Raw genomic sequence first — 22,539 nt, 5'->3', positions numbered from 1 at the left:
GGGCCGATTCCACGTCTTTCAGAGTTTCCAGGACCCTCACCCAGATATGCTAATTTTTGGAGGCAATGCACCTCATATTTGAGAGGCCCATTCCTGCTGGTACTCCTTCGGGCCCCACACTCTTAAAAAGGACTCCTACTAGTCTTCCGCCAAACACCTCGACCTTCCCCAACTCTAGTGCCCCATGGCGATGCCTTCTCCATCTTCATCCCTGACTTCGACATGGTGGCGAATGGGTGGGGTGGGGGGGGGGGCTGGGAAGGGGGAGACTAGCCATGGCAGACCCAGTGCCCTATTCGTATGTGAAAACCAAAGTAAGGGTTTGGCTTCTCTGCAGTAAGGCCAAGCCTTATATATCATAAACAACCACAATGTGCCAGTACTGCAATATTGTTTCTCAAAGCATCAGCATGACGAAAAAGAATTAAACTCTTTCATCAGAACAATCACATTTGTTTGAATTAATCACTTTATTTTCAAAAGTTATTCCAAAAAGTCAATTACTATTTCTATCAAAAGAACTTGACGTGTTAGATTCACAGGAGAGACAAGGGGAACACAAGGGGAAGAAGTTTTGTGTGTTTACTAAAATTCTTACACTCATACATGAAATTCAACATTCATACTCATATATACAATTTTCTATGATCAGGAATGTAGTGATTGAGGGAGGGCAAACATGAAGGGAGGGAGTTGAGAAAAGTGTTCACAAACAAAATGTCAAAAAACAGAAGGGCAAAACAATTAGAATTCAATTTATAATTTTAAACAATAGGCCATCCAAAAGATAAATCAATATTTTCAAAAATAATTTGTTCTCTATGTTCAATGATTGGCCTAACACAATGCTGGTCGACGCGTTTCGAGTTCCCAGTGTAAGGAACTCTCTTCAGGACCTCTGATGGTTCTGAAAAAATAAAAAAAGAACTCTGTCTTATTTTAATGTCATGAGACTTAGTATGTCCACAACCTACTCCCGGCCGGGAGCATTGGCTCTCTTACCTTTAGCTAGTTCCCACATATACGGTATATTCTGTCCGAATATCAAGGAAGATCCAAGAATAATTACATCACATTTTCTGACACATCATCATCATCAAGTGGGAGTGAATCAGACAATACTAGTAATAGAGGAGGCTACAATAGAAGAGGCAATTTCCATCAACAAAACCCTCAAGCACAACAGCAGCCTTTTTTAGGGAGAGGCCAACCAAAGCCAAGGGGGGAAACAAGATTCAACGAACAACCATGGGAAATGTCAACTCGAACACAGACTTACAGAAACTAAAAGAAACCTCCATACATAATCTGTCGACAAAAATTTTGACAACTACAGAAGTAAGTGCACTAGAGAAAGGACTTTCTTTTGTCCCCATGAGATTCACCAACTACGTACAACTGAAAACAGAATTCATCGAATTTTGCAGGAAGATTAGGTTAACAACCTTTTTTGCAGTACAACAACTTCCTGAAAGTACCGAAACCACAGGTCTGAGGAGACCCTCAAAATTTTGCCCGCCATCAAATAAAATACCAAAGGAGGTCGTGACCTTCGAAAGAACTATCCTTTCGGCAATTACAGCTCAGGAAAATAAAAGACATGGGTTTATCAAATACAATCTGAGTAAACCACAGAAAGAAGCGTTACAAAATCTAAAAAATGACCAGTCTATCGTCATAAAGCAAGCCGACAAGGGCGGATCAATAGTGGTTTGGGGGGCCTTGGAATATACGACTGAGGTCAACAGACAGCTTTCAGATGCAAATTGCTACAAAAAAATCACAAAGGATCCAACATGGGAATTACAGAACCAACTTTTCAAAATCCTCCAGACAGGTTTCGAAAACGGCTTCCTTGGCAAGAGAGAATATGAATACCTGCGAAACAGACACCCTAGGACACCAATCTTCTATGTACTGCCGAAAGTGCACAAAGATGAACATCAACCACCCGGGCGACCAATAGTTTCTGGTTGTGAATCGTTGTTCGAACCAATTTCAAAATTTGTAGTTTTTTTCCTGAAACCGTGTATGACCTACGTGAAATCATATATAAAAGACACGACAGATTGCATTAACAAGCTTGCAACAATTCAATTTGAGGATCAGACAGATTTTATGGTGAGCATGGATGTTACATCCTTATACACTCAGATTCCTCAAGAAGAAGGGTTAGCAGTCTTGGAATTTTACCTTAACAAACGAGACAGACCAATGAGGATACCAACAGAATTTATTCTTGAACTAGCCAGTATAGCACTTAAAAGGAACTATTTCAAGTTCAAAGAGGACTTCTACTATCAAATCAAAGGTGTAGCGATGGGGTGCCCCTTCGCCCCAGAGCTGGCTGTGTTGTACATGTCACAATATGAAGAGAAATTCATATATGAAAATAACCCTTACCAGCAGTATATCGGATGCTGGATCCGATATATCGATGACATTTTTTTAACTTGGAAAGGAACAGAAGAGCAGCTACACAAATTCCACGATTGGCTAAATAATCAAACAGAGGATATCAAACTCCGTTTAAACTACTCGCGCAGTAAACTACCGTTCTTGGATGTGGAGATCTATCCCTCTGAAGGTAACCTAAAAACAACCCTGTACAAGAAAAAGACGGACAGCAATAAATCCTTGCACTATACAAGCAACCACCCGCGAAGTCTGAAAGACAATTTACCAGTCGGACAATTCCTGCGAATTAGACGGAATTGTGCCTTTAAGGATGAGTTCTTCTTTCACGCAAATAAGCTAAAAGACAACTTGCTTATAAGGGGTTACCCTAAAAAATTGCTAAAAAGAGCAATAAAAAGAGCCTGGTGGACCCCCCGCGAGACATTACTGCAATCCAACCAGAAAAAACCACAGGACAGGATAGTCTGTGTTTCCACCTATTGCCCAACATCAAATTGGCTCAAGAAACAGATCAGAAATAACTGGCATCTAGTACAAGGACTAGACAAAAAACTAACAGATATCCCACTTTTTGCCTTCAGAAAGGACAAAAGTATAGGCAACCAAATCGTGCGGGCAGCTATGCCTAAAGAACGCATACCAACATTGCGGGAGCTTGTCAACCTACCCCCTGTGAAAGGCCACCATAAATGTGGCAACTGTGTTTGCTGTAACTCCACAATCGAAGGAGATCTGTTCAGTCATAAAGGTGTTTTTTGGAGACATGAAACTTTTACAAATTGTAAATCGAAATATGTAATCTACGCAATCCAGTGCCCATGCCAGAAAGTATACATTGGTAAAACATCACAAGAAATTCGTTATCGGATATCCCAACATAAATCCAGAATCAGAAGAAATGTACAAACCGCCCCCCTTGTAAATCACTGGCATTCACAGTCTCACACAGAGCAACAATTACAATGGACTGTAATCTCAAAAGTAGAACGTGATGCTAGAGGCGGTGACCTGGAGATCAAACTATCTAAACAAGAAGCAATGCTAATCATCAAATTCAACACAGCCACAGAAGGATTGAATGAATTGTCAGATTTTTAATCTCTAATTTTCATTTCTCAGAAAAACGGACAAAAAATACGTCTTTATTATGAATATTACAGCGTTCTGGCTCCACTCGTTATGATACAACTCGGAAATTGCTGCACCATCTGTACACTTTCATCACCAATACACTAAGAAGATTGGAACTTATGATTATCGATTACAGAGTTTAATGCTTCTCCCAAACCGTCCAAATTATAAATAAATCAAAAGACGGCATAACGCGATTGCGCAGCAAGGCGGAAACTACTCGGCAGAACTACAAATCCCAGAAGCCCTGAAGTGAGTGATCACGCGATATCAACACGAGACCTGCCGGAGACGAGTACAACAGGAAAACGCCAAGCGAAGAGAGACGAGAGCCTCCTTCCAGGTAAATTATATTAAATTTGCCCCAAAAACTAGCGAGAGGTACCACAATAGATTGCAGAGGATCACCGCATAATCACATTAGACATCAGCAGGGCAGAATCTTTCTGACAATACACGGCGGCCTGAGCACACGCTAGCAGGCGAACATAGATCATGCATGTTCACTTAGGAACTTGTAGTACGAGCTGAACAAACACCATTTTCTTTGAATCTTTCTGCAGATTGCGCATTCAAAGTAATGAGAGCACTGGACCACCCAAAGAAAAGAAAGTGTTAAGGTATGGAACCTTTTAACTTCACTATTGCGTGCAAACACGCCAGATGGAGCAAATGAGTAATTAGACGTACTTTTTGGGTCTGCAGGCATGCACCAAGTCTAGACCAGCTGACAACTGAACCCCAAGAGAGACAAGCTGTCTGCAGCTATAAGTAAGGACTTTCATTCACAATCCTTTTGACATTGCATCTAAGACCTGTTTTAGAGAAAAAACACTTACAGGGGTCATTATCATTATTATTTTCAGAGAATGACTGCCACTATGAATATCACCGTATATGTGGGAACTAGCTAAAGGTAAGAGAGCCAACGCTCCCGGCCGGGAGTTGGTTGTGGACATACTAAGTCTCATGACATTAAAATAAGACAGAGTTCTTTTTTTATTTTTTCAGAACCATCAGAGGTCCTGAAGAGAGTTCCTTACACTGGGAACTCGAAACGCGTCGACCAGCATTGTGTTAGGCCAATCATTGAACATAGAGAACAAATTATTTTTGAAAATATTGATTTATCTTTTGGATGGCCTATTGTTTAAAATTATAAATTGAATTCTAATTGTTTTGCCCTTCTGTTTTTTGACATTTTGTTTGTGAACACTTTTCTCAACTCCCTCCCTTCATGTTTGCCCTCCCTCAATCACTACATTCCTGATCATAGAAAATTGTATATATGAGTATGAATGTTGAATTTCATGTATGAGTGTAAGAATTTTAGTAAACACACAAAACTTCTTCCCCTTGTGTTCCCCTTGTCTCTCCTGTGAATCTAACACGTCAAGTTCTTTTGATAGAAATAGTAATTGACTTTTTGGAATAACTTTTGAAAATAAAGTGATTAATTCAAACAAATGTGATTGTTCTGATGAAAGAGTTTAATTCCTATTCGTATGTGAGGCCTGAATTGGGGGACGAATGGGAGGGGTATTTGGACCCTTATAGATACCAGTTAGACAAGACAGAGTTCAACTGGCACGAGGAGCTGGCGGATGCTAGTGGAATGGACACCTCCCAGACACTGGCCTGATCTCTCCGCCGTGGCTATGGAGGAGGGTGCCTCTTTTGCAATGGTGGTGCGACGGTTGGCTGAGGTCCTGGACCTTACTCTGCACTCATTGGCAGCCAAGACAAACATCTTGGCAGAGGTACTTCATCCGGGAGCTGCCCCCACAGATCCATTACTCCCCTTTAATGAAGCCCTTACGGATGTCCTTCTTGGGGCCTGGCCCAAGCCTTACACAGGTGCTCCTGTGCATAGGACAATTGCTTGCTGCCCTCACTACACCCAGGGTACCCCAGTTTCCTCACCCAGCACCCCTACCCTGGAGAGCTTGCTGGTCCAGGCTTCCGCCTACAAAATGAACCCTGGCGTATTCCCTACCACTCCACCGGACGGGGAATCCAAAAAGCTGGATACCTTGGGGGAGAAAAGGATGTTCTCTTCCTCAAGCCTGGCACTGCGGTCTGTCAACACCACATCCTATTAGCGCAGATACTGTCATACCATCGGGGACTCGGTTGCGCAAGTGCAAGACATAGTCCTGGAGGAGGCCTTAGCCATATTCTCTCAAGCAGTTGCTGATGGGAGGGACGCAGCCAAGTTCACCATACGATGCGGGCTGGATTCGACTCACTTGCATGGCAGAGCGATTACATCGTCGGTAGCCCTTTGGCGCCACGCCTGGCTGAGACCCACTGGGTTTTTGGGGGGATGTCCAGGCCTCACTCATGGACGTGCCCCTTGATGGCTCTCAGTTGTTTGAAGAGAAGGTGGACTCAGAGCTTGAATGACTTAAATACAGCAGAACTCTATGGCAGGTGCTTGGACCTTTCCATGGCCGCACACTTACCCCAGTCTACCTTCCGCCCATTTCGTTGCCACAGAAGGGGCTTCCAGCTTCCTCTGTACACGCCCATCTACCCCTGCCAGCAACGCTCACAATCCTTCCTTGGCTGAATATGTGGTTCCCACAGACCTTGTGGGATAGGTAGCCAGAGGTCGAGGCAGTCCACCTCCCCTGCCCCCTCAGCAGCCAGAGTGTCCAAACCCCTTTAGTGTGTCCCCGATCATCATGGGCATCCAACAGTGGCATAGCCGTGTGTAAGGGGGGCTGCTGGCGATTTCCTCGACAGCTGCAGGTAAGAGCGGGGGGGCCACCCTTAAAACTTGTGGCGCCTAGGCGGACTGCCCAACTCTCCCTTTGCTGCACCACTGGCATCCAGTGAGGGCCAATATCGTCCAACTTTTTGTGAACACCCACCCATGCCACCTGCTTCGACAAACTGATTGAGGTTCACCTACTTGCTTCATTAAGAGGTATTAGCTTTATTGATCAGGGGAGCTATAGAGAAGATACTCTCATCACAAGTAGGTCGTGGTTGCTATTCCCACAACTTCCTGGTGCCCTAGAAGGACATGGGACTTCCTCTTATTTTAGACCTGTGCCTTCTCAATCTCTTCCTGAAAAAGGAGACATTGAAAATGCTCGCACTTGTGCAAGTCCTGTCTGCTCTGAACTCAGTAGACTGGATGGTATGGCTGGGCACTTATTTTCACATCCCAGTCCTGCCTGCCCACAGGCGCTATCTGAGGTCCATAGAAGGCCAAGAGCATTTTCAGTTTGCTGGGCCCCTTTTTGGCCTTACCAGCACCCCTCGCGTGTTCACTAAAGTGATGGTGGTGGTTGCAGCTCATCTGCGGAGGTCAGTGATTCCACTCTTTCCCTACCTCGACGATTAGCTGTTGAAGGCGAGGTCGCCCCAGACAGTCCTCTCTCACCTCCAGAATACTGTGAACCTTCTACATTTGCTGGCATTCACTATCCGTGTGCTGAAGTCACACACAACTTCCTCGCAGACGCTTCCTTTATTTGGAGCTGTTCTGGATACAGTGTAATTGCGGGCCTATTCTCCCGAGCGGCACATCCAGAATTTCCAGGCTATGATATTGATCTTTAAGCTTCTATCCTGGACTTTGGTGAGACTGATATACAAAAGAAGGGGGTTCCCAGTGGGTTACTTAAAGATGTAGGCAGGCCATAGGGGGGAAAAAACCGTAAATAGAACAAAAGAGAACACCCTGCCTAGGGATATAATGGCCCTTACTAGAGGGTCCAAATGGTATATGAAAAGGGGTGATTAGACCAAAAGCTGACACTGCACACAGCAAACACAAGGTCAATGCAAGCAGACTCCACCAAAGTTATATTAGGAATATATAAGTTTTTATTTTTCTTGGAATTGAGGTGAAATTTTTTTTTTGGGTAAGAGATAAGTTATACTTTTAGTTTCACATGATATATTTGGAGCATAAAAAGGACAAAACTTAATCTGATAACAACAATGCAAATAGGAAAATAATACTGCTACATTAAGACCTACCCAGTATCAACCACACTTCAACCACACTCTCACACTCACTAATATATATTCTTACTCTATCTCATTCTACCATTCAACTTTCATTCTTCCATTCATTCTTCTAATCCTGGCGTATGCATTACATCAAATATCAACATATGGAATACGGTTCTTTGTCCTAAATACATCAGGAACCGCTGTAAAAGTCATCTGCCTGGAATAACATCCCGATTCATGCAACATGTTGATATTTGATGTGATGCATACGCCAGGATTAGAAGAATGAATGGAAGAATGAAAGTTGAATGGTAGAATGAGATAGAGTAAGAATATATATTAGTGAGTGTGAGAGTGTGGTTGAAGTGTGGTTGATACTGGGTAGGTCTTAATGTAGCAGTATTATTTTCCTATTTGCATTGTTATCAGATTAAGTTTTGTCCTTTTTATGCTCCAAATATATCATGTGAAACTAAAAGTATAACTTATCTCTTACCCAAAAAAAAAATTTTCACCTCAATTCCAAGAAAAATACAAACTTATATATTCCTAATATAACTTTGGTGGAGTCTGCTTGGATTGACCTTGTGTTTGCTGTGTGCAGTGTCAGCTTTTGGTCTAATCACCCCTTTTCATATACCATTTGGACCCTCTAGTAAGGGCCATTATATCCCTAGGCAGGGTGTTCTCTTTTGTTCTATTTACGCTTTGGTGAGACTGACCCTGAGGTGTCATGGCCTCCTGCATCTTTCTTGTGACGAATGCCCACTGGCATATCAGGGCTCTTCAGTGGGAACTGACGTTCTAGTGGGCACAGCATCAGGGGAATCTCTTAAACATCGTTTTTTGGAGTGAACCGCAAAAGCCCGGCAGTGGTGGGTAAAGAACTGCAATTGGGTCGGTGGCAAACCCCTCTCCCTTCCCTAACCAGAACTGATGGTGATGGCAGATGATCACTTAGGCTGGGGCAGTCATCTGGGGTGGATATCAGGGGATTCTGGTCCCCGGCGGAAGCTGGACTCCACATCAAACTGCTGGAGCTCCGAGCAATCTGACTGGCATTGAATGCCCTTCCCTTCCCTCCCCGGTTCTGGTGTTCACGGACAACACCACTGCCATGTGGTACTTCAACAAAACGGGTGGAATGGGTCGTGGACTCTTTGTCAAGAGGCTCTGCGCCTCTAGACCTGGCTGGGACATCAGGGTATCTCCCTGGTTGTTAAAACCTGGCGGGCTCTCTGAACGCCAGGGCAGACAAACTGAGCCGTCAAAGCCTAGCGGATCACGAATCATGGCTCCACCCGGAGGTGGCGCAAGGTCTCTTCTAAGAATGGAAAGAGCCTTTGTGAAATATGTTCGCCTCTGCCGAGAAGGCGCAATGGTGGCTTATGTTCGGAGACGCTTTTCATCTCAAGTGGTGCTCAAGCATTTTGTCCAGCAGCTGTCCGTGCAGGTAAGCACGGTGATGGGGTGAGGAGGGGGAATGTCGAACGACGAAGGAGTAGAATTTATTTATTTATTTAATTTTCCCGATTCTTGTGACTCCGGATTGGGCACAGGGAGTCTGGTATCCCGAGCTCTTGAGCATGTGAAAAGGCCCTCCGATCAGGTTGCCTCTTCACGAGGATCTTATATTGCAGCAACTATGCAGGGTTTGCACCAGAACCTGACAATACTTCGCCTTTATGTATGGAGATTGAGCGGTGACAGTTGACCATTTACGCCTGAAATCTGCACTGTTATCTTAGCAGCCACCAAGATGTTACACGCCTTTCATTGGAGTAAGTTTGTGGCATGGTGTACAGATAAACAAGTTGCCCATCTGTATGCACCCCTTTCCCAAGTTCTTTTGTTTATTCTATATCCCAGCAGGGCTCTGCGTTGGGCACCTTAACAGGATATCTTTCCTCCATCTCAGAATTTCTGCAGTTACCATAAAGCCATCCCTGTTCATGTCCCCTATTGTAAATAGATTTGGAAATGTCTCCAACACATGCTTCCACCTTCACCCTTCATCATGTCTCAGTGGGACCTTAATATGGTTCTAACGTTTTCCACGTGTGCTCCTTCTGAGCCATTACACAACTGCCCTAGAGGCTCCTCACTATAAAAACAGCTTTTCTAGTGGCAATAACTTCTACCAGGAGGGACAGTGAGCTACAGACTTTGTCATCTGAGCCTCTGTACCTTACCATCTACTCAGACAAGCTGGTACTTTGGACTAGAGTATCCTTCCTCCTGAAGGCAGTCACTCCCTTTCATGTAGACAAGTCTAACGCCCGGCCTACTTTTTACACTCTGAAAGGAGTATGGAGAAAACTCCATGCCCGATGGAAGCGCACAGCTAATAGCACCTAAGGTTTCAACCAAGTAGTTAATCAACTTCACCTAAAAGTGACGGAAACTATATAACAAGAATCAAATAAGTCGTTGCACATCATCAATTGTATTTCTCAATGTATCATAGGTAAAAACAAAACAAAATGTTGTAATACATGATTAGCAAATCAAATCAACATTGTGCTGTGTATCAATATCTGATCGCACATTTATAGTGCCCCCAATGCATTTCGGGTAACACCCTTCTTCAGGGAGAGAATCTTTGATAGAAAGCATATCTTCATTAGTCTCCTGCCGGAACAACAGAAAGAACCAACTAAATGTCTTAAACTACAGTCCACATACCATTTTAAACAGATTAAGTGTCAATTAAATATCACGGTTCGCAGACAAGTGAAACTAGCCTAACCCCGAGACTCTGCCTCACTCCTCTAAATAAAAGGAGAGACTCCATTGTCTGTATCCAAAAAAGAGAGGAGTTGTTCTACCTTGACCGCACAACAGAGTTCCTGGTGGGCCATCAACTTTTTGTGGGGTATGTCTACGCCTAAAAAGTAAAAACAGTGCATAAAAAGACCATCTGACGATAGATAGTGCTCTGCATTCTAAATCTGCTATGCATTGTCCAAAAGCAATATCCGGAAGGTTTACAAGCTCATTCCACCAGAGCCAAGGCGGCAACCAGTGCTTAATTTAAGCAGGGGCTTTCCGGTGCTAAGCAGTAGCACCGGCACTTCATTGGTTTCCGGTGCTCGGCATGGACACCTAATTGTTATCATAGACATAGAACAGTCTACCACATGGTAGCGCTGCTCATCTAATTTAGAGATGAGCAGAACGGTTATTTAGAAATACAATATACATTAAAATTGCTAATACCTGCCTCCCCAGCCATTCCTTTAGCTTTGGGGACCTGGAATGATCGGAACAGTCTCATTTACATGCGAGAGAGATGGTTAGAAGTTGTTTTGGCAGCAATGACCAGGGCGATGGGTGGTGCAAGCTGCAGTGGCTTCCTGGTCAGAGCCCTGGCACTTAATATTTAAATTAAGCACTGGCTGCAACCACTGCATTAGCTCATGAAGTACCTGTCCTGGAGATCTGTCCAGAAGCAACGTGGGCTTCCTTACACACATTTACAAAACACGACTGCCTAGACAGTCCGGTCTGCCGAGATGGACACTTTGCAAATTCAGTCCTGCATGACTTCCTCATTTAATCTGTCTCATAGCCCCACCTCCGGGGTATCTATTCTAAGGTAAGAAATCTGTGGCTATAAGTCTGCCAGATGAACAAGTTACTTACCTTCGGTAACGCCTTCTCTGGTAGAGACTGTCCAACCACAGATTTCTTACCAACCCATCCATCCTCCCCACTCTGAACGGGTTCAGAATGAAGGGCTGTTTCTTTCTTAAGGGCCCTATTTTCACACGTCAGTAGGCAGTATTCTTCGTGGCTCCACACTACTGGCTTGGAAAGTCACGAAAAGAAACTGACATCGGCATGCTGGGTTGGTGCCTATATGGGCACTGCGCACCTCACTTCCGGAACGCAGCTGATGCCGAATGACGCCACCTAATGGTACACAGACGTACTGCTCACATAACAATTTCCGTTACCAGTCTGACACTTGCGGATTATTCTAAGGTTAGCAATCTGCAATTGGATAGAGTCTATACCAGAAAAGCCGTTACCGAAGGTAAGTAACTTGTTGGTCTAGACGCATTGCTTCCAAGCACCCCCCCCCCCCTCCATGGCCCAGAAGTCTGGTCTCCTCAGCCACTGGTCAATGGAGGTAGGGATGACATCTTTCCATGGTCAAGCAACATCCTGTTTAGCCACAGTCCGAACCAACCTAAGCAATGTCAGTTTGTATCCAGCATCATCAAGGTATATTAACATTGGGAATCAAACAAGTATTATCTTCTGGTTACCATTCCCAGTCCAGCAAACAGATAGAGCAAACTAATCATAACTTGAAGTATCATTTGTTGTGTTTCTGTAGCTACTCAAGATGATTGGATTTCTCAGCTTCCAATTGCAGAGTTTCTTTACAATAATGCACTTCAAAGTGTTACTGCTGTATTAGCACTCTTTTAATTGTAAGGTTTCCATTCCTTCTCTTCAAGTGGATCCTTTAATTACTGCAATCGGAGAATATTTGAGTAAATTGACCAAATGTACACAACTTATTTCAGAACAATTCATCATTCCAGGGTTATGAAGAAGCAGCATGCAGATAAATCGGATTCGTATTTCTTTTGTTTTAAGGAGAAGGTTTTATTAGAGCCTGACCGATCGGGCTCTACTGGCCATGAAAAGCCCGCTCCAGCATTAAAGGCCTGAGCCGAAGGCGAGTGCCTTTAGCAAGGGAGCGGCCCTTTAATGTCCGGTAGAACCAGCTAGGAGGGCTCTAAGGCTATTAGAACATTCCGCCCCTGAAAGTCAGAATGTTCTAATTGGTAAAAAAGGCCTCTCGGAGCCCGAGGGGGTTTAAATCTTCTCGGACTCCGAGAGGGCTTTGATCACAGCAGCAGCTGTGAAGACAAAACCACATTAGAATGTTGCTCTCCGGGCTTCTAGCGGCCAGTTGAAGCCCTGGGCACTGCATTGTCCACAATTGAGTGCTCAACATTCCAATGTTCTAATATCTGTTCACTTACTTCCAGCCCATAATCTGCCAGTAAAGTTTTGAGTACGATTTTTGGAACATTTGTTGTAACCCCTCATGTTAATCCTGTGGCTTTTCGGTTGAAGCTTCCTAGTTTTAATTCTATTTACATTCCTCTCATTTGAAGTCATATGTGCCTTATCAACGGTGAATAGGGTGAAGGTAAAATTGATACTTGTATAGCGCACTACTCACCCGCAAGGGTCTCAAGGCGCTTGTACGAATTCCGCTGTGGAACCCATCCTGGCTTTCCCTGTGAGGTGTCCACTCCTGGGCACCCCCAAGGTGGAGGCCAGGCATCCTTAGCGTTGTGGGGGCCGTTGTGGAGATTAAGCAAGCTATTGCCTAGAGTTGCATAGTGGGACTCCATGATTGCAATAGGCACCGAGGCAAGAATTATCAGGTCTGTGGAATTTTTGAGCCCAAGACCCACCGAGGCGGGGAATTGAACCCTGGTCCCGGGCTAGACCTCTGCATCAGGGTCTGCCGCTCTAACCATTGAGCCACACTTCTCCCAAAGTATAATCAGGTCAACCTGATTATACATTTTGAGAGATTTGTGATTCTAAGAAATGTCAAGGAAAGCTTCAGTTTCTAAACCAGTGAAAGGGTTGTCCCCCAAGTGCGTCCTCCTGGGAAGATGCCTCTTTGTTCAAGTTATTGTGATGGCCTGTCATAATTTTTCCACCAACATCCAGATCTACCCAGTGCATCATATGAGGGTGTAATGCCATGTTCAGCTTTAGATGTTAGCAAGAGGTTAAAGGATACCCAAGTTCATGAGGTTTTGGAAGGAGAAGAAAACTCCAGCACACTTCTGTTTAGCACCTTGCTGCACAATGCACCCTGTTGGAAGCAGTTCCTTCTGATCGTTAAAGTTGCTTCAGCACCTCTATCCTGAGGGAGACCTAGAGGTGTCTCATAGGAGCTGTGGATTTCGTAGGGTGTAGGTGGTGGGGGCAGTCCTACAGATTATTGCATAGTATATGGAGTGTCAAATTTGGGCTTCCAAGTTAAATCACGGATGCTCAGTTCAAGTCTGTGTGTTTACTTAAAATCATTACAAGTTGCATAAAACAAAAATGTTAGTTAAGAAGTACGACGTGATCAAAGGGGAGAAAAAAGGTAAAAGAAGTCATTTCCTGTGCGGAAGCGTATATTACAGTCACAGTATAAAATGTAAATCGTGTGTGAATTCAAGATAACTTGCTGTAAAAGACACATTGTCATTTTAAAATCCACAAAAATTATAAAATACATGGCAATATGTAGAAGTTTCATGATCGTGCAGCAAAAAATAACTTCTAAACAGCGACTAATTCATGACGGTAAAATGTAGAATGCAGTGCCAAAGGGTGTGCGACTGGTAAGGTGCAGGCGGCATGTTAAGAACTAAGCAAGGCATGTGCCAGAACGACACAAGATCATGTTGGATATAAGGTTAAAGTGTAAGATGCAGTGCCTATGGTAATAGTTCTTGTAAATTACCTTCAGCATGATGTAAAATTAGTGTGCAAGAGGGGGCTCAAGAAAGGGCTGATAAGGTCGCAGAGTTAAATTCCAGACAGTGTGGCTTTTAAAGTGCAGACAAAGCAGGCCATAGATTTAAAGTGCAAAGTTAAGTCACAGACGCTGTGTTACTTTTAAAGTGCAGACAATTCAAGACCAGAATTTAAAGTGCGTTAAGTCACAAACGGTGTGTGACTTTTAAATTGCAAGCTAGTTCGTATGCAGGTCCTACTCAAGGTCGAACAGGTCTTGTTTGGCACCTAAAATACCGCTGGAAAGTAAATGCAGGTTATATATGCCAAATTGAAAACTATGACCACCAAAAAAATCAATTCAGGTTATATATGCCAATAAACAATGGCGTTTCCAATAGACAATATTTAGATACGTGGGGAGCAGTCGGCAGGATTAATAAGAGGTTATTGCATTAATACAAGCTCCTCTAACACCAGCCATCACTGCGATGGAAGCTGGCCAGTTTTCCTGCTGAGTCTGTTGGCAGTTGGCATTCTTTAACAAGTTACGGGCTATCATTATGAATTTCCCAAACTTTGCCATTTGAGCCACTGTTTCCAGACTGTATAGAAGGTCCTACTTGGCCGAGTGTGTGCCATAATGTAGAACGATGGGCCTCAGTAGAGTTCGATGGGCATGTAGTAGCGCTGGGCAACAGAGATATGTGCTAAGGATTCCCTTCTATAAATACAGTCTACAGCCGATAATGTTTTCAAGTGATCTCCTCAATGGATTCAATTCTCTGATTGGGAGCGGGACCATCCTTACTGGTGCAATTTGTTTTAAAGCAAGTTTTCCCACTGCCTGGTGAAGATGAGATTTGTCTGAGTTTTTTTTTAGTAGTGGTACTGTTAAGAGACTCTTGGAGGGCCTTCGCCTGTAAGCTTCCGTGTCCAATTCTCGTGAGCGGTGGTACAACGGTTTTCTTATTGCAGATCTGATGCAGGTATAACTGATCATACTTGTGTCCCAGTTCTCTACCTCGAATTGCAGATATTCCCTGGCTACAGCAAGATTTGTGGACCAGGGATTGTTAGCATGTGTCAAAATTATTTTTATTAAGGCCTTCATGATGTTGGAGGAAGTTGCCATTGCCTGAATTTAGTATTTAGCAAGAGCTGCCAAATTTTCCAGATTTTGCTGCACGTGCCCAAATTCTAGCCTGATCAAAGTGTTCCTTGTGTTAGGGGGGGAGGAGAAATCATGGTCGCAATGAGTGACATGTTGAAGGAAGAGTTTGGCCATGTGAAGTACCTGTTCAAAGATGGTGGTTTCTCCATTGGAAGTAATGGGAACTTCCCAATGCAGGGTGCAGCAGAGGATTTTCGTAGGTCAGGTCCTGTTTCAGGCAAATAAGACTACTTGAAGAGGCAAGATGCTTTGCAAAATATTTGTTCCTTGATTTTTTTTTTCATTGCGTTTTTACCCGCTTGCTATACTTTTTTTGCTGTTGATTTTTTTTCAGCAGATTGGATCTTTTCTTGTGAATTATCCTTATTTGTTGCCTTGGGGGTGCTCATATTATTGACATTTTTCCTCAAGTAGTGCTTGGCCTAACTTCCTTGCCAATCATCTGACTTTGGACCTGTTATCCTGCTTGGCTATTTTCTCCTCCCTAGGGGTAGATCGGTGCCTTTGTATCTTCACTAGTGCAATCTGCATCATCAGGCAAGCTTAACATAGATTGCACAGTAGGTTTTTCCACCTTTGTGTTTTCCTCCTAAATGTGGCCATTTGAAAGAGACACTTGTCACCTTTCATGCATAATGTTCTCTGCAAGGTGTCACCACGGCTTCTGGAAGCAGTCCATCTTTCCTCAGACAATCTTTAAGGCCACTCAGCACCAGTATTACTCATTTTGTTTACTTCCATAGTGCCAAGAAGCTTTCTGTTGATTGAGTACTTTAGAAGCAGAAATTGAACGTTCTTAGGGGTAATGTAATTGTGCACAAAGGTTCCCCCTTGTCTGAAGGAAATATGTCCTGGTGCTCATCTGGTTGTGGCAGTACAAGGTGTTCATCCTGTCGTTGTGGTGCTCCACTTCTTGAGGGTCCTGTAATTAATTAATTGTCCCTCTTCTACTTTGTGTTCATACTCAGATAACATTCAACCGAAGCTTGAGATGCAAGAGGACAATTTTCCGCTTTACCCTCTTGTAACACCAGTATCATGTATATTGAATTAATGGTCTCTTCTGACAGCACTGGTGTTGAAGGTAGAGGTATTCTTGCCATGAGAGAATATTATGAAGTTGAAATATTTAAATAAGAGAAAATGAACCTTCAATAAGTTAAAACACACTGCAAATAATTGCCTTCAAAGAGCAATACAGCAGAATGACATTTAACTCTTAATGGACAAAATTTGTTGCGGTTTAGAAACTAAGCCAATCTGACTTTTCGTTAATAGAGAAATACACTCAGAAGCACATCTAACTCGTAACGTAACTAGTATCAAACTTCTGAACAGAAAACCCACATATAAAGCAACCTTAAGCATAGCAATTCCCAACATTTTAGTTCTAATAAGGACCAGATATCATTAAACAGTCGTACTGGAAACTTTCATACAATACTTTGTCTATGGCTGATAAAATAGCCAACCCTTGAATCAATTTCCGCCCTTTTGGTTTCACGACAGACTTTCATATTATTTGTTTTAGTCTTTATCTATCTGTTTTTGTTGAGGTACAGACAATTTAAGAGAAGAGACTGGAAACAGACCTGATAACTCTTCCATAGCTTTCGAAGGATGTAATATCCTGTTATTCTTCTATATTTTAAAAACATATTCATAACCCCAACATTGTTGGAGCCTGTTGAATGACCTTAGTATATATTGCCCCATTGCTGTGCAGTAGAATTGGTCCCCAAAGATTGGTTCTTTGAGTCAATGAGCCTTGTTCTCTCAAAGTGGATCTTTACTACTGGAATTCAGTTTGTTGTACAAGCTTGAGGCAGCATAACCGTTCTCTTTCAATACTGTACAAAGAGTATGCTGATTCATACTATCAGCATGCCCACAATTAAATATAGAAATCTTCCCAAGACCGACAAAAGGGGAGGTCCTTGATTGGCACCTCACAAGCCAGTCGGCATAACTGGCAGTAAGTAAGTTATGTTAAGCTGCCTGGCCAACTGACTATATTTTACTTTATCTTCCTCAGTGAGTTTAATTTGACTTTTTGATACCCAAGGAAATGTATATGTTTTTATGGCCACGTGGTATTTATCTTAACAATGTCTTACTTTATTCCTTTCTTTCAGTTCAGTTTTCAATGTGATAAGTTCAAGGTTAAAATGTTCCAAATCGGCACCTAACAAGGCAACCATACTTGCCATTAATCTTGCATATTGTATTGGATTATAATTGCAATTATATAGCCCTTACAACCCAGATGAGGGATCGAATAGCTTTTTCGGCGAGTAGCACGTTACTCTAGAATCCAAAAAGGTTTTGTGGTGAATTAGTATAGTGAAATATTAAATTAATTTGAGCGGTGGACATGTTAGTCTGTTATTTGGATTGAAAAGTATAGTGGAAGTATAGAAGAGGGAAGGGCTTGCGCCCCCTGATGAGAGCAAATAGCACACTACTCCGGAACCCAAAATATGCAAATTTTTGACAATCTGGCGCAATACAAAACTGCTATGGGGAAAAATTAAAATCTGTTTCCATTCTTAACAGAAACAGGTGTATGTATGTTTGGTATTTGTATAGTGTAAACCCAGTTCAAACAACAGAGAGCCAAACAAAGGCAGCATGGAAGGAAGAAGTAAAGAATAGGGGGATAAATGACCAGATACATGCGGGAAAAGGGGATTAAAAGTTGAGGTCCATCAGGTAAATTACATTTTCAGGAAGAGGAGGTTCCTTTGTGATTAGGTTTACTTTAGCGAATGTCACCTAGCCCACTGGAGATCTTGACCTAGCTTGACTGATACAGTAGATTGCTTGACGGGAATACTTTGTGGGTGATGCAGCAGACTTAGCAGGTGATGCAAGGTGATAGAGGGAGCCAGTAGAGTTCTTAGAGGGTAGGTGCGATTAAGAGTGGGTCTTCTAAAGCAAACGTCTATTCCACTTCTTGCTCTATTCTATTAAGGTTGCAAACAAGGTTTTCCCAATGTACCAAACCCTATTTTGAGATTCTGTAAATAAAATGATAAAAATACTATGTTATTATCATTTTATTTTTCCTTTTTTTGCCTCTGCTGAATAGCAGTGGGGGCGAAGCTCCTCTTCCTTTGTGGAGGAGTCGCCACTGCCAATAACATCAAGCACTAGCTGTGTCCATACTGGGTGCAAACACGTGATTGACAGGAAGTATTAACACTATTGAGGAGTGCATTTACGATAATGCATGGAAGAATGACGCAGGCAGGTCATGTGTTCCCCTCCAGAGTGTTTGCAAATGGTCTTAGAGGCCTTTTGTTGTAAGACCCCTGTAGAAGGCAGAGGGTTTATTACTTGATCCAGCTAAGAACTCTGGATCTACCACAACATAAACAACGTTCATACCTTCCTCTTTTTGATGCTTTATTAAAGGTCCACAAACAAATTAAGGGGAATGAAGAGGTATTGTAGAGCATGGTCTAGCCCTATGAAAGGTCTTAACATATTTGTTATGCTGAAAAGGCATATTCTGTGGACAACATTTATTGGTTGTCCCTCAGGGATACATCCATGCTGACCCACCATGCAAATTTTAAAATGGCACTGGCTCCTTTCTTTGGTAGGTTCTTCGATACAAATATGAAATTGCACTCTTACCTACCTATAGCGCCCCATAGAGAATTCTCTAACAAACAACCGGTCTATAGCCAAGACAGTGGAAAAAGAATCCTTGCTAGGAAATTTGAAGAGAAACCCTGAAGTGCTTTATACACCTCTAATAACTATTTTTTCTAAGGATTCTCACTTTGGTATAGGGAATATTAAAAAAAAATGTACATTTACAGATCTAGTGCTGGAGAAATCTATTGTTTTTTTATCTCATCTGCCGTAGTGCTTCAAATAGATTTCTCCTTATTCAATGCGAACAAGATTGGTCCCTCTACATTTCCAATGGAGAGCACATCCAGGTGCAGCAGATAATCTGCCCAAGGAACACTGGAGATTCTGTTAATCCTGTTAGTCCCCCTTGAGTATTCCCCAGTGTAAAGTCATTTGTTGGCTCTTTGAAGTTCCTTTCTTCAGTTGGCTGTAGTTTACCTTATTGTGGTTATAATATTATTATTTCCATTTGTAGAGCGCGACTGGTGCCAAAAAGCTGTTCTGGTGCTGATAAACTTGTAGATGCTTAACAGTAAAAGAAAGGACTTTCAAGGAGCAAAACAGCTAAAGAGTCTATAACGAGATGGTTTTACTATAGTTTCCTGAAGGATAACCGATTATTTATATAACGCAATTGAAGGGGGAGATAATTCCATAACTGTGCGGCCTACACTGAAAAAGAATTGGGAGCTAGCAAACTGGTACTACCAGCGAAGCAGATGAGTAGGACTGTAGTGGTTGAATTTCGTTTGCAGCATGCAGGCCTGATTAAATGAACTATACTAAGGGCCTTAAAAGAAACCCTTGTTGACACTGCTAACCAATGGAATGTCTTCAGGGCAGCAGATGAGGATGGAAAATGAGGACGAAACAGGGCTAACTTCGCTACAGTGGTTTGAATATCACTCAGACGCTATATAAGATAGTCAGGCGACCGGGTCGGACTTACCTGTAGGACAATCAGGCAGTGCCCGATCGGCTAGTCTGACAAATCAGTGCATGGGCTGTTTATATGGCCTGGTGAGACTGTTTTTAATGTTAATTTCCCTGATATTACCACTTCTTTTAGCTATCTTCTTCACTAATGGGAGCTGATTTTATTTTTGTGCCCGGGCCTAGTTTTTAGCCCAGTCCGACTTTAGGTGAAATGGTCAAGTGAACTCAGGATCAACGACTAAACTACCAATTGACAGTATTGATGTGGTAGCAATAGCAACGTTTTGGGGATAAACCACATTAGAGAAAAGCAGGTGGATGAAAACATATTTACAAGAATGAAGTAGGAAAACACCAAGGCTACAAAGTGACCTTTATCTGCTGCCAATTTGAGGTAATCAAGCACAACAACCAATGCTAATTCCATGATGTGTGCTGGGCTGCAGCTCAACAAAGCAGGGTCAAGTAAATCATTGGCTTCGAGAAATTCAGAAAAGCTTTTATTAACATATTTATTCCCCAATTTACCCTGGAAAAAGGCTCGGGGACCCCCCAAATAAATGCATTTTTGGCCTGAGAGTTGGGTCTGGGAGTCCTGGTTTGGGTGTCTTATGCCTTTGTTGGTTTTTCTCTTTGTCCTTATTTGACTAAAAGGTTTTAACTTGTTAATGTTTTTATCAGGAACTTAGACAGAGGCCCACCTAATATAAATCAATATAGTACCTGTTTTTCATGGGAACAGTTTATCCCAGACCTTGGTCATCCCATCCCTTCACCATACTGTTTTTTAGTTGGGAAATTTGTAATTCACACACCCCAAATCTCACGGACTAAGCTACGCCCCTAGAAAAGGGAGTAGAGCTACAGGGCCATATATATGTTCCTTTTTTAAGGATGCAAACTGCCCAATTTGCAGAATCGGGCCATTTGCCAATGGGAAAAAAGCTTTTCCAATGTACCAAACACTATTTTTTGATTCGTAACCTATTACCGAATCGCAAAATTAGTTAGCGATTCGCTATTAGGAAGGGGCATGTTTAGGGCATCACTTCCTAATACCGAATCGCACCGGTATTTAGGAATTTTTTGTGACCGAAATGCGGTCACAAAAGCTTAGCATTTTACTACCTACTTCAAGTAGGTGGTAACCCATTCGCAAATGGGAAGGGGTCCCCAAGGGACCCCTTCCCCTTTGTGATTGTATGCAAAAACGTTTTTAAGAGCAGGCAGTGGTCCCTCGGACCACTGCCTACTCTTAAAAAATGTAAAGAAAACTTTTCTTTTTTTTTTCTAAACGCAACACGTTTTCCTATAAGGAAAATGGGCTGCATTAAAAAAAATTGCTTTATTTAAAAGCAATCATGGACATGTTGGTCTGCTGACCCCAGCATACCACCATCCCTGTGATTTTAACGATTCCTAGGGGGGGCGCAAATTGCAACTTATTAATATTAATGAGGTAGATTGATATGCAACCCCCTACAAATCACTATATGAAACTCTTGGAGTTTCATAGATTTGTAATAGTGATTACCTCATTGCGATTCGTAGAAAATTGCAATTAGGTTATCACTATTAAAAATGTTGATACATGTGGCCCATATAAACCTGAAATTCCTTAAGACTGTGTGGACTGTTTTCTTTTTTTTTTTTTTTTGTAGCGGATGCACCTTTGCTTTTTTCTAGTCTGAAGATACCACTGCCATTTATAGTGAGAGGTTACATAAGGATTGCACAGGTGTGGCAAGGCAGCTTGAGGCCTGTTTCCAGAAACTTGGGAGTAAAGCATTTAAGAGTCATCTTGGTGTCTGTGATAAAGTAAGCAAGACTCAGGAACATGGCTGTCTTCAGCAAGCCTAGATTGACAACATTTGGTGATGTTCTATCACCAACTATGGCTGTTAATTTAGTATTGGAAAGCATATCCAGATTGTATAGGGATGTTGTGGGGTGTTCGAGGCTGGAGACAATATTTGCCACTTTAAGAAGTGAAGGGAAAGAAAATTGCAAAGTAGATGAACATGTTCTAACAAGTTCAAATAGCAAGAGGGTTTACTAATGACAAACATTAAATCAATAGTGTGGTTTCTGAGAAATGCTGCTCGAGGACTGATTTAGCATAGTAATTTGGTTTCGCAGAATGAAGGCGTTGCTTGTAGGTGTCAGTATTTTGTTTTTAGTTCAAGTTCACGTTTTGGGGATTAATTCACTTGCTAATGTTTCTCAAATTGTTTTTATATTCAAGGTTTGCTCGTCTAAGGGTGCAGAGATCCACGCCAAGCTTGGATTTTGTTATCAGAAAAACAATGTGATGTGCCTACTTAATCCAACTCTAATCGGAGGTGATGTCTCCTCCATTAGGCTGTTAGCAGGAGGGCAAGATGCAGGGTTCTCCGCCTCTACTAAATGGTCAATTTGTGGATTAAGAGTTGCAGAAAGAGTAGCTGATAGTTTATCACTGGAAAGTCTAGCGCAAGGGCGGGACATGATAGGTTTGTGATTGGGCGTGCCATTAAATCGTGGTAGGTGCAAAAAGAACAATTAATGGACAGAATGCAGAACAATGTCACACATTCACCCCAGTACAGAGATCTGGGCCTAAATCCATTGTTTTTTGTTTTTTGTTGCTCCCCATGCCATTCTAATTTGAACCCAGCCATATGCAAATCAGTCTTGACCATGCGCCGAATGGGAACAGTCCAGCCCAAACTGCCAGACCAGGTCCTCCCTAGACTGGAAACAAGCATCCTAGGACCAGTTTTGAGGTTTCA

General features: G+C 42.5%; 1 protein-coding gene across 1 annotated transcript in view; it reads left to right on the top strand.

The window, feature by feature from the left end:
* The first annotated feature begins 3,821 nt into the window (after positions 1 to 3,821).
* The window catches only part of RAD21L1 (RAD21 cohesin complex component like 1), a 1,165,932-nt gene continuing 1,147,214 nt past the window's right edge, over positions 3,822 to 22,539 (top strand). Inside the window, exons 1-4 of the mRNA XM_078651710.1 lie at positions 3,822 to 3,892; positions 4,113 to 4,169; positions 4,255 to 4,320; positions 4,416 to 4,465. The gene's annotated coding sequence lies outside the window, so the exon portion shown is untranslated. The remainder of the gene's footprint in view (positions 3,893 to 4,112; positions 4,170 to 4,254; positions 4,321 to 4,415; positions 4,466 to 22,539) is intronic.

Source organism: Lissotriton helveticus, chromosome 7 (assembly GCF_964261635.1).
Source record: "Lissotriton helveticus chromosome 7, aLisHel1.1, whole genome shotgun sequence".
Taxonomy (NCBI): Eukaryota; Metazoa; Chordata; class Amphibia; order Caudata; family Salamandridae; genus Lissotriton; species Lissotriton helveticus.
This window is presented reverse-complemented; position numbering and strand designations above follow the sequence as displayed.